The 10210-nt window shown below is 47.2% G+C and overlaps 1 long non-coding RNA gene across 1 annotated transcript; it reads left to right on the top strand.

The window, feature by feature from the left end:
• The first annotated feature begins 2228 nt into the window (after positions 1–2228).
• On the top strand, positions 2229–8409 carry LOC141057214 (uncharacterized). The gene is made up of 2 exons (XR_012222007.1): positions 2229–2394; positions 8088–8409. It is a non-coding gene; the product is annotated as an uncharacterized lncRNA (long non-coding RNA).
• Positions 8410–10210: the final 1801 nt, after the last annotated feature.

The raw sequence follows: 10210 nt of genomic DNA, 5'->3' as shown, positions 1-10210 counted from the left end.
TCACTTAGTTACCCGCTGTGTACCTTAGATACCAGCGCGCTGGTGCAGGGAGCTGGTATCTAAGGTACACAGCGGGTAACTAAGCGACGCCCTTGCTTGTTACCCGCGTCGTCGCTGGTTCTCATCGCTGGTGAGATCGGCCTGTTTGGCAGCTCACAAGCGATCATGTAATGACACACCAGTGATCCTGACAAGTTCATATCATTGTCGGGATCGCTGGTGCGTAAAATGTTTTGTTTCTGCTGTTCTGGCAACTCAGGAGCTCTGACAATGTGACATGGCACCATCAAACCATTCAAGCAAAATCTGAATTCCTATATGCTGCTTCCTCCCTTCTGAGCGTTGTACTATGTCTCAAAAGTAGTTCATAATTACATGTAGGGTATTGACGAACTCAGGAGAAACTGCACAACAAACTGAGAGGCCAATTTTTCCTATTAGCCCTTATAAAAATTAAAAATTTGGGGCTAAAAAAACATTTTAGCAGCAAAAATTTAATTATTCTTTCTTCACCGACCAATGGTATTAATTTCTGTTAGGCAAATGTGCTGTCAACATGATCATTCCATCCCTAGATGAATTCATTGAGAGGTACAGTTTGTAAAATGAAGTCACTTATGGTTTATTTCTGCTGTTCTGGCAACTCAGGGGCTCTGCCAATGTGACATAGCACCCTCAAACCATTCAAGCAAAATCTGAATTCCATTATGCTGCTTCTTCCCTTCTGAGCTTTGTACTATGCCTCAAAAGTAGTTTATTTTTTTTTATTTTCACAGTTCAACGTTATAAACTTCTGTTAAGCTAAGATGCTGCCCACTCCTATAGATAAATTCCTTGAGGGATCTAGTTCCCAAAATGGCATCACTTGTCAGGGGTTTCCACATCAGGGGCTCTCCAAACTCGACATGGTGTCCGCTAATGATTCAAGCTAATTTTGCGTTCAAGAATTCAAATGGTGCTCCTTCCCTTCCTAGCCCTGCCATGCACCCAAACAATAGTTTTCCAAGACATATGGGGTATCATCATACTCAGGAGAAATTGTACAACAAAATGCCTGGTGCAATATCTCATATTACCCTTGTGAAAATAACAAAATTAGGGATAAAAGAACATTTTTGTGGGAAAAATGTGATTTTTTTTATTTTCATGGCTCAACGTTGTAAAATTCTGTGAAGCACCTGTGGGTTCAAAGTGCTCACCACACATGTAGATAAGTTGGTTGTGGGGTATAGATTTCAAATCTAATTTGTATTTTGGAAGGGCCTACAGAAGCACATGCAAATGCAGTCTGTGCTAAAGGGAGTAACCCCTGCCCCTTAGTGCTGAAAAATCAAGCTGCCGCATGCTGGTCTCACCCGGTCCCCACATGGGTAAGGAAATTTATTGCAGCCTAGGTGCAACTATGTATATGGTTTTTTTCTGCGTCATGACCTGTTTGGAGTCCCCTTATATCTTTTATTGATTTTAGTTATTGTGTGTTGTGTGTTGTACAGGCACTTGTTTTTGCACAATTTTAATTTTGCCATTTACTTCAATAAAGGCATTTTATAGCATTAAATATTCCCTGCTTTATTTATTTTTTAGGTCTGTGGTCCAATAAAGTGTTTCCTTATATTTTAGTTTAACCCAGCTGGCTTTGGAAAACCTAGGGGCCTTTGCTAAACTTCCAGATGTCATATAGTCATGGTTGACTATTGCCATCCTTCTTATTGTCATTGGCATCAAAGGTATTAAATGGCCATGAATTGAGGTTTCGTTTCTCATTATGGTAGGAGCCCTGCTGTCAAGCACCTTTGGGCTCTCATTATTGATGTGCAATCTTCATTTTATATATGTTGGAGTAAAACTATGATGTATGTCTTGGAACATTAAGGGGTAAAGATTTACAGATTTATGCTTCTACAGGATTACCTAAATTATATAAACATTTAGGAAGTGTCTCATAATCCCAGACATTCAGGGACAAGTCCTAAAAATATGGCGAGGGTTGATTAAGTTTGTGTCGTCGACGCTATCTGAAATTGACAGTAGAACTTTATTTTTCATCTACAATTGGATTGCAAAAGTTTATAGGCTCCCATAGTATAAATTGGGAGCCATCCTCAGTGTATAATATAGAGACCAAGCACAGTACCAGCAGACACAATTCCATTACCAGTGGCGGATTATAATGAGGTCAATTTGGGCAGTTGCCCCGGGCCCAGTGGGGTTAAGGGGCCCACAGCCCAGGCCAGTAAATTGCCCCATTATAATCCGCCACCGCGCAGGGCCGGATTATAGGCAGGGCAGGCGGGGCTTCAGCCCCGGGGCCCCCACCACAAGAGCTTCTAAGGGGGCCCCCACCACATTCCTGCTGGCTGCTGCAATGGCACTCCATCTTCTCCCCACCTAAAAGTGAGTGACCGTGGGGGCAGCATTATGTGCTCTGCTACCAGCAGCATCTACAAGTAGCGTGCAAAGGCTTGTGATGAGATCACAGGAGGTAAGGTGTCAGTGCCCCCGATCATGTGACCCCTGTCTCCTCCCCTCCTGTGACCTCATCACAGGTCCTGTGCGCACTGCACTGAGAGCAGCCATGTATGTGGAGTGCGGCTCTGCGGGTGGAGGTCGGTGCCGGAGGCTCCATTATTCTCTATGTGGAGTGCGGCTCTGCGGGTGGAGGTCGGTGCTGGAGGCTCCATTATTCTCTATGTGGAGTGCGGCTCTGCGGGTGGAGGTCGGTGCTGGAGGCTCCATTATTCTCTATGTGGAGTGCTGCTCTGCGGGTGGAGGTCGGTGCTGGAGGCCCCATTATTCTCTATGTGGAGTGCGGCTCTGCGGATGGAGGTCGGTGCTGGAGGCCCCATTATTCTCTATGTGGAGTGCGGCTCTGCGGGTGGAGGTCGGTGCTGGAGGCTCCATTATTCTCTATGTGGAGTGCGGCTCTGCGGATGGAGGTCGGTGCCGGAGGCCCCATTATCCTCTATGTGGAGTGCGGCTCTGCGGATGGAGGTCGGTGCCGGAGGCCCCATTATCCTCTATGTGGAGTGCGGCTCTGCGGGTGGAGGTCGGTGCTGGAGGCTCCATTATTCTCTATGTGGAGTGCGGCTCTGCGGGTGGAGGTCGGTGCTGGAGGCCCCATTATTCTCTATGTGGAGTGCGGCTCTGCGGATGGAGGTCGGTGCTGGAGGCCCCATTATTCTCTATGTGGAGTGCGGCTCTGCGGGTGGAGGTCGGTGCTGGAGGCTCCATTATTCTCTATGTGGAGTGCGGCTCTGCGGATGGAGGTCGGTGCCGGAGGCCCCATTATCCTCTATGTGGAGTGCGGCTCTGCGGATGGAGGTCGGTGCCGGAGGCCCCATTATCCTCTATGTGGAGTGCGGCTCTGCGGGTGGAGGTCGGTGCTGGAGGCCCCATTATTCTCTATGTGGAGTGCGGCTCTGCGGGTGGAGGTCGGTGCTGGAGGCCCCATTATTCTCTATGTGGAGTGCGGCTCTGCGGGTGGAGGTCGGTGCTGGAGGCTCCATTATTCTCTATGAGGAGTGCGGCTCTGCGGGTGGAGGTCGGTGCTGGAGGCTCCATTATTCTCTATGTGGAGTGGGGCTCTGCGGGTGGAGGTCGGTGCTGGAGGCTCCATTATTCTCTATGTGGTGTGCCGCTCTGCAGGTGGAGGTCGGTGCTGGAGGCCCCATTATTCTCTATGTGGAGTGTGGCTCTGCGGGTGGAGGTCGGTGCTGGAGGCCCCATTATTCTCTATGTGGAGTGCGGCTCTGCGGGTTCAGGTCGGTGCTGGAGGCTCCATTATTCTCTATGTGGAGTGCGGCTCTGCGGGTGGAGGTCGGTGCTGGAGGCTCCATTATTCTCTATGTGGAGTGGGGCTCTGCGGGTGGAGGTCGGTGCTGGAGGCTCCATTATTCTCTATGTGGAGTGGGGCTCTGCGGGTGGAGGTCGGTGCTGGAGGCTCCATTATTCTCTATGTGGAGTGGGGCTCTGCAGGTGGAGGTCGGTGCTGGAGGCTCCATTATTCTCTATGTGGAGTGCGGCTCTGCGGGTGGAGGTCGGTGCTGGAGGCTCCATTATTCTCTATGAGGAGTGCGGCTCTGCGGGTGGAGGTCGGTGCTGGAGGCTCCATTATTCTCTATGTGGAGTGGGGCTCTGCGGGTGGAGGTCGGTGCTGGAGGCTCCATTATTCTCTATGTGGTGTGCCGCTCTGCGGGTGGAGGTCGGTGCTGGAGGCCCCATTATTCTCTATGTGGAGTGTGGCTCTGCGGGTTCAGGTCGGTGCTGGAGGCCCCATTATTCTCTATGTGGAGTGCGGCTCTGCGGGTTCAGGTCGGTGCTGGAGGCTCCATTATTCTCTATGTGGAGTGCGGCTCTGCGGGTGGAGGTCGGTGCTGGAGGCTCCATTATTCTCTATGTGGAGTGGGGCTCTGCAGGTGGAGGTCGGTGCTGGAGGCTCCATTATTCTCTATGTGGTGTGCGGCTCTGCAGGTGGAGGTCGGTGCTGGAGGCTCCATTATTCTCTATGTGGAGTGGGGCTCTGCAGGTGGAGGTCGGTGCTGGAGGCTCCATTATTCTCTATGTGGAGTGCGGCTCTGCGGGTGGAGGTCGGTGCTGGAGGCTCCATTATTCTCTATGTGGAGTGCGGCTCTGCGGGTGGAGGTCGGTGCTGGAGGCTCCATTATTCTCTATGTGGAGTGCGGCTCTGCGGGTGGAGGTCGGTGCTGGAGGCTCCATTATTCTCTATGTGGAGTGGGGCTCTGCGGGTGGAGGTCGGTGCTGGAGGCTCCATTATTCTCTATGTGGAGTGCGGCTCTGCGGGTGGAGGTCGGTGCTGGAGGCTCCATTATTCTCTATGTGGTGTGCGGCTCTGCAGGTGGAGGTCGGTGCTGGAGGCTCCATTATTCTCTATGTGGAGTGGGGCTCTGCAGGTGGAGGTCGGTGCTGGAGGCTCCATTCTCTATGTGGAGTGGGGCTCTGCAGGTGGAGGTTGGTGCTGGAGGCTCCATTATTCTCTATGTGGAGTGCGGCTCTGCGGGTGGAGGTCGGTGCTGGAGGCTCCATTATTCTCTATGTGGAGTGCGGCTCTGCAGGTGGAGGTCGGTGCTGGAGGCTCCATTATTCTCTATGTGGAGTGGGGCTCTGCAGGTGGAGGTCGGTGCTGGAGGCTCCATTATTCTCTATGTGGAGTGGGGCTCTGCAGGTGGAGGTCGGTGCTGGAGGCTCCATTATTCTCTATGTGGAGTGGGGCTCTGCGGGTGGAGGTCGGTGCTGGAGGCTCCATTATTCTCTATGTGGAGTGGGGCTCTGCGGGTGGAGGTCGGTGCTGGAGGCTCCATTATTCTCTATGTGGAGTGCGGCTCTGCAGGTGGAGGTCGGTGCTGGAGGCTCCATTATTCTCTATGTGGAGTGCGGCTCTGCAGGTGGAGGTCGGTGCTGGAGGCTCCATTATTCTCTATGTGGAGTGCGGCTCTGCGGGTGGAGGTCGGTGCTGGAGGCCCCATTATTCTCTATGTAGAGTGTGGTTCTACGATTCGTGACCCCTGTCACGTGACGAGGGGGGCCCACAGAGTCTGAACTGCCCCGGGCCCTGGCTACCCTTAATCCACCCCTGTCCATTACACAGGTTATGCTCATCCATAACAATATTTAATTATTGCATTTTCATTAGGATTAGATGTTGTCTCTTTCTAAGCTCCATGGACGTTTATGTGCCCCAGGCAGTCACTTTGTGCACAATATAATGGAACATTTCTTCCCCCCAATGAACACCAAAAACTGCTCATCTAATCTTATACTTTCCTCTTGCAGTTAATCAGATCGAAGTATAAGTGCATAGTTACCATCTCAATTACAGTCTATCTTGGGTAGAAAAATAATTTACATTTTATTAAAAATTACGCTTCATAGCTTTGATTTCCTTCTAACAGGACATAGCAGTTTTACCTAAAATATAAACTTTTCTATTGAGGTCTTAAAAGTTTCAGGCAGCATTACAAGTCCAACATGAGTTATCAACCAGCTTTACCAAATCCTAAAATGACAAATGAAAAATGTAGAAAAAAGACACCAGCCGCATAACCCCTCGTCCATTTTGGCAGGTTGCAACAATCGGTTGCAATAGGGAACAAACGGATTGCTGCAATGTCATTTAGGTGATACATGCCCCAACACAATGTTAACCCCTTAACGACCAGGGGTATTTTTGGTTTTACATTTTCATTTTTCCCTCCCCTTCTTTCCAGAGCCATAACTTTTTTATTTTTCCATTTATATGGCCATGTGAGGGCTTATTTTTTGCGGGACGAGTTGTACTTTTAAATGACATCATTGGTTTTACCATATCGTGTACTCAAAAATGGGAAAAAAATTCCAAGTGCGGTGAAATTGCAAAAAAAGTGCAATCCCACACTTGTTTTTTGCTTGGCTTTTTTGTTAGGTTCACTAGATGCTAAATCTGACCTGCCATTATGATTCTCCAGGTCATTACGAGTTCATAGACACCAAACATGTCTATGTCCTCTTTTATCTAAGTGGTGAAAAAAAATTCCAAAATTTGCTAAAAAAAAAAAAAAAAAAAAATTTGCGCAATTTTCCGAGACCCGTAGCGTCTCCATTTTTCATGATCTGGGGTCGGGTGAGGGCTTATTTTTTCCGTGCCGGACTGACATTTTTAATGATACCACATTTGTGCAGATACGTTCTTTTGATCGCCCGTTATTGCATTTTAATGCAATGTCTTGGTGACCAAAAAAACGTAATTCTGGGGTTTTGAATTTTTTTCTCGCTACGCCGTTTAGCGATCGGGTTAATGCTTTTTTTTATTGATAGATCGGGCGATTCTGAACGCGGTGATACCTAATATGTGTATGTGGGATTTTTTTTTACTGTTTTATTATGATTGGGGCGAAAGGGGGGTGATTTGAACTTTTAGGTTTTTTTGATTTTTTTTTATTTTTAAACATTTTTTTTTTTTACTTTTGGCATGCTTCAATAGCCTCCATAGGAGGCTAGAAGCTTGCGCAACCCAATCGGCTCTGCTACATATGGGCGATGAGCAGATCGCCCATATGTAGCAGATTTACTGCTGTGCTTTCAGTGCCGACCACCGGGTGGCGCTGAAAGCCATATGCCTGAAACAACCATAGAGGTCTCATAGAGACCTCTGGTTGTCCAGGCAACATGACGCCGACCCCCGATCACGTGACGGGGGTCGGCGATGAGGTCATTTCCGGCCCAGCGGCCGGAAATGCTATTTAAATACCCGCTGTCAGCTTTGACAGCGGCATTTAACTAGTTAATAGGCGCGGGCGGACGGCGATTCCACTCGCGCCTATTGCGGGCACATGTCAGCTGTTCATAACAGCTGACATGTCCTGGCTTTGATGCGGGCTCAGCGCCGGAGCCCTCCTCAAAGCAGGGGAAATGTCTGATGACGGACTGTGTCCGTCATTGGACATTAAGGGGTTAAAAGTGGGTGTGAGAGGCAAAATCCTCTGAATTATTGGCAAGTAAGAGAGTGAGGAATTGGCCCGGTGGCCATAAAAATGGGTAGAGTAGGAAACAAATAAACAAATAATTTCTGGTCTTGGTGGCATTGTAAATGGGTTTCCATACTGATTTTTGCTATCAAGTCTCTTCTCATCCATGTATGCCACTAGTTAGGGTATGTTCACGTGTCACATGGATTTACCGTAGACTCTGCTAATGGTCAACTCTCACTAAGGAGAACATCTGCAAGGAGTTTGTATGTTCTACATCCGTTAGTATGGATTTCTTTCCAAAGACATACCGATAGATAATTCCGATTGTGAGGTCCAATCGAGACAGTGATGTTAATGTCTGTAAAGTGTTGTGGAATATTTTGGTGCTATGTATGTAAAATGGGATTAATCAATGAAGGGCTATTTCAGAAATAAGGAGTGTGCATTCTGATGTGTCAATCATTGTTCACACTAGGACCTCAATATTTATCTTCCCTGTTTGTACTTCACTGTGTACATTTGATGATCACCTGGAATTAGGAAAAGGTGTCAGGTTTCTCATATTGACTTTTTCATTTTTCTGGACATCGTATCAAAAAATCACACAGACAATATTTTTTACAGGCACATCAGAAGACCGAATATAAGTTACACGTCTACAGTCCAGAATTCTGATATGAAGACATCAGCAGCATTCATAATCTGTATAAGTTTATTCAGCTTAAAAATAATCATGTTCCCCCGGGTGTTGGAGTAGGGTCGTTTTTGGTGTGGTCCAACACACCTAAACTCCGAGTGATGCACATCTCTAGGACGTTAGAGAGACGGCAATCACTGGCGGAACTGAGGGAGGAATTTCCAGATCTCCACATCTCATGGTTTGCATATTTGCAACTACGTTCCTTTGTGTTGTCCCTCCACCTGGCTCCTTTAAACGAGACAGATCTGACACTACTGGAAACATTGATAATGCAAGAGACGAGTCCTGCACACTCAGTCTCACATGTAAACTCAATTCTTGTGTCAGAGAGAGCTGAGAATAAGTCAAGGTTTGCCATGGATTGGGAATGGGAGATTGGACTAGAATTTTATTTTGAGGAATGGAAAAAAGCTTTCTTCTGTGCACACAGGTTCCCTTTGGCTTGTAGGGCTCAGGAAACGAACTTTAAACTTTTAACTAGGTGGTACAGATGTCCAGCCCGCTTTCATAAGATATATCCACTGGTATCTGACCTCTGCTGGAGGTGCGAGGCATCTGAGGGTACCATGCTCCATATCTGTGGGATTATCCACCAATTAAAAGACTTTGGAATAAGGTCTTTGAAAGTTATTCAAAGGTTTCTGGTGACATCATTCAAAGTAACCAACAGCTGGGCCTACTGGCAATGATCGCAGCCTCCTTCGGGAGCATCAAGGTAGGACTCGTAAAACATTGCATAATGGCCACGCACACTATCATTCCTAGGAAGTGGCGTTCTAAGACAGCCCCCAATATCGGGGATTGGATAGTTGAAATGGATTTCCTATGTAGGATGGAGAGGCTATCCACCATTACGTCACAGCGTGAGGATACGTTTTACACAACATGGCAGGAATGGATTATTTTTCGTGAATCGCCTGAATTCCTAACACTCTTGGAGACAAATTAGTGGAGTACGGTAGAACATTGAGGCAGTTAACACAAATGGGAGGGAATGAACTCTCCTCATACTTCACTCCTGAGTTCCCTTCTCTTCCCTCCCTACCCCCCACTTTCTTCCGTTCTCTTAATCAGACCCCCCCCCATTTCCTCCTTTCTCTTTTTTACGTACTCTCTATTCCCTACTCTACACTGTTTTCTTCTTTTCATTCTATTTTGTTTATTGGATGTTTATGATAAGGAATATGCTACTCAAGACAGCATTATGGCAACTCTCTGGACAAACAATTAATGGTAATTGGTGAATCTGACTCATGTAAGGCGGTTATGCTTTACTTGATTGTCTTGCTGTTTTACTTGACTGCTATTTTTTGCTTTCCCTTGTCCTTGCATGAATACTTTTTACTTTTTGTATGTTATATATGAAAATATTCAATAAAAGCTGTCTAAGAAAAAAAAAATCATGGATCACTTAATTTCTGGACGTTTGGCAACCCTGAAGGGGTGATTTTTTTTTTTTTTTGCATACAGCCAAAACAAAAAACTGTCTTTATTTAGGTGTAAAAACCAATGTGTATAAAATAAAGTATCTATATGTATGTATTGTGAGGTAGCGCTGTCATTTAAGTAGGGGATCACTCGCTTTGCAGCCACAAAATCTGATCCGGCACAGGTTTTCCATAAACCAGTATAGTCCATGCGGTTTATTAAACATCAAAAACCATGACCAGCAATATATAAACGGCATAGCGTCCATGACAGAGCTTCATTCTGTTAGCAATGTCTAATACTCAGGCTTTTCAGCCTCACAGTTATATCTCACCCCATCAGGGTTCTCTCATGGCTGCTTCTCCATACTGCAGACATTCATTCCCTCCAGGGAACTCTCAGGCACTTGCAGCCATTACTCACAGCATCCACACGTGCTGTCAGGAAGGTAGCCACACGAGACCTTCCAAACGGACCAATCAGGTCCCTGCATTCATCCCCATGTGACCTACCCTGGCCACATTATATGGTCCATAGCCACGCCCACCGGGTCACATGACTATGACCTCACCACAGGTCCTTCACACACATATACACTTTACAATAGCGTTAATAAACA

This window comes from Dendrobates tinctorius, unplaced genomic scaffold, assembly GCF_039654945.1.
Source record: "Dendrobates tinctorius isolate UK_male_01 unplaced genomic scaffold, ASM3965494v1 ptg000203l, whole genome shotgun sequence".
Taxonomy (NCBI): Eukaryota; Metazoa; Chordata; class Amphibia; order Anura; family Dendrobatidae; genus Dendrobates; species Dendrobates tinctorius.
The sequence above is the reverse complement of the archived record's forward strand: the minus strand, read 5'-3'. Positions and strand labels throughout refer to the sequence as shown.